The sequence below is a fragment of the Styela clava genome, chromosome 9, assembly GCF_964204865.1.
Source record: "Styela clava chromosome 9, kaStyClav1.hap1.2, whole genome shotgun sequence".
NCBI classification, from domain to species: Eukaryota; Metazoa; Chordata; class Ascidiacea; order Stolidobranchia; family Styelidae; genus Styela; species Styela clava.
The window spans coordinates 18,550,083-18,552,582 of NC_135258.1; the positions used below are offsets into that span (position 1 = coordinate 18,550,083).

The 2,500-nt window shown below is 53.0% G+C and overlaps 1 non-coding gene across 1 annotated transcript; it reads right to left on the reverse strand.

Moving 5' to 3' along the window:
* Nucleotides 1-54: 54 nt before the first annotated feature.
* LOC144427428 (small subunit ribosomal RNA) lies at nucleotides 55-1,864 on the reverse strand. Its single transcript, XR_013477972.1, has one exon. It is a non-coding gene; the product is annotated as a small subunit ribosomal RNA (ribosomal RNA).
* Between the last annotated feature and the right edge of the window lie 636 nt (nucleotides 1,865-2,500).

Consider the following 2,500-nt stretch of genomic DNA (forward strand, 5'->3'; position numbering starts at 1 on the left):
GGCACCCAAAGACAATTAAGTGCGCGGTCGGCCGGGGCCTACCACCACTTTCGGTAATGATCCTTTCGCAGGTTCACCTACGGAAACCTTGTTACGACTTTTACTTCCTCTAAATGATCAAGTTTGATCGTCTTCTCGACACGCCGACGCGGCCGTTGCCAGCCGCGACGGGGCCGATCCAAGGATCTCACTAAACCATTCAATCGGTAGTAGCGACGGGCGGTGTGTACAAAGGGCAGGGACGTAATCAACGCAAGTTGATGACTTGCGCTTACTGGGAATTCCTCGTTCAAGGGAAACAATTGCAAGTCCCTATCCCAATCACGAATGAGGTTCAACGGGTTACCCGGACCTTTCGGCCTAGGTTAGACACTCGCTGCTTCACTCAGTGTAGCGCGCGTGCGGCCCCGGACATCTAAGGGCATCACAGACCTGTTATTGCTCAATCTCGTGTGGCTAAACGCCACTAGTCCCTCTAAGAAGTTAGACGCCGACCGAGAAGGTCGCGTAACTATTTAGCATGCCAGAGTCTCGTTCGTTATCGGAATTAACCAGACAAATCGCTCCACCAACTAAGAACGGCCATGCACCACCACCCACAGAATCAAGAAAGAGCTCTCAATCTGTCAATCCTACCTGTGTCCGGGCCGGGTGAGTTTCCCCGTGTTGAGTCAAATTAAGCCGCAGGCTCCACTCTTGGTGGTGCCCTTCCGTCAATTCCTTTAAGTTTCAGCTTTGCAACCATACTTCCCCCGGAACCCAAAGACTTTGGTTTCCCGGAAGCTGCCGGAAAGGTCGTCATGGTAACGCCTCCCGATCGCTAGTTGGCATCGTTTATAGTCAGAACTAGGACGGTATCTGATCGTCTTCGAACCTCTGACTTTCGCTCTTGATTAAAGAAAACATTCTTGGCGAATGCTTTCGCAGTAGTTCGTCTTCCGCCGATCCAAGAATTTCACCTCTAACGGCAGAGTACGGACGCCCCCGTCTGTCCCTCTTAATCATTACCTCGTGCTCCGAAAACCAACAAAATAGAACCAAGGTCCTATTCCATTATTCCATGCAACACTATGCAGGTGAACAGCCTGCTTTGAACACTCTAATTTTTTCAAAGTAAACTTATCGGCCACCGCCGACACTCAGTCAAGAGCACCGACGGAGAACCGAAGGTGAGGCGAACGCAACCAGTGACACGCCTTGCGACGGACCGGCGGCGCTCGCCCAAAATCCAACTACGAGCTTTTCAACCGCAACAACTTTAGCATACACTGTTGGAGCTGGAATTACCGCGGCTGCTGGCACCAGACTTGCCCTCCAATGGATACTCGTTAAGAGTTTTAGGATGTACTCATTCCAATTACAGGGCCTCGTTAGAGTCCTGTATTGTTATTTTTCGTCACTACCTCCCCGTGTCGGGAATGGGTAATTTGCGCGCCTGCTGCCTTCCTTGGATGTGGTAGCCGTTTCTCAGGCTCCCTCTCCGGAATCGAACCCTGATTCCCCGTTACCCGTTATCACAAAGGTAGGCACGTAGCGTACCTTCGACAGTTGATAGGGCAGACACTTGAATGATACGTCGTCGGTGCAGAGACCGTACGATCCGCGTGGTTATCCAGAGTCATCAAACGTCACAGGACGAACCCGGTCGGTTTTGATCTGATAAAAGCGCGCCTCCCGAAGTCGGCGCTTAATGCATGTATTAGCTCTAGAATTACCACAGTTATCCACTTCGCTCACGAGACCAAATAAACCAAGACTGATTTAATGAGCCATTCGCAGTTTCGCTTTACGAGAACTCGTACTTGCACCTGCATGGCTTAATCTTTGAGACAAGCATATCACTACTGGCAGGATCAGCCAGATAGCTGCGACAGCTGCGCTCGGCCCTTACTGGGCCGCCCGGCGCGTGCTCGTCGCATTCGTTTAAGACCGAGGCGATCGCCTGCGGCCGTACTCAGCTTCGACAGTCGCTGGCCGCGACGTCCAAGCTCTCGCCGGCAGTGCCAGGCGGAGCGATTTGCGTTTTTTCTTTGCTCGCCCTCTCTCGGGCTCGATCCATTCAGTTTCGCACAAACAAGAGCTCTGCCGGCCGCCTGCAGCGGTGCCTAAAACCCGGTCATAACAATGCGACCGTTCTGCTAGGCCGACAAGCGCTCAAGCCAGACGCTCGATCGAACGCCCCCTACATATTAGTCGAGACAACGGCTCGATCATTAGCATCGCGTTTGTACTTTAACTTTTTTCGGCTCGGCTTCTTTCGACGCCGATGCCGGCGACGCAGCACTCTCTCGCCCGCCAGCCACCGAGAGATGTGTGCGCTCCGACCGGCCCCGCACGCCGCTCTTTCTTGGCTCATTCGAGTTTACTGTCTTTCGCTCTAACATGCCTTACCTAGGGTTAGGTTAGTATGCTTGCACGTTTGTACTTTAACTTTTTTCGGCTCGGCTTCTTTCGACGCCGATGCCGGCGACGCAGCACTCTCTCGCCCGCCAGCCACCAA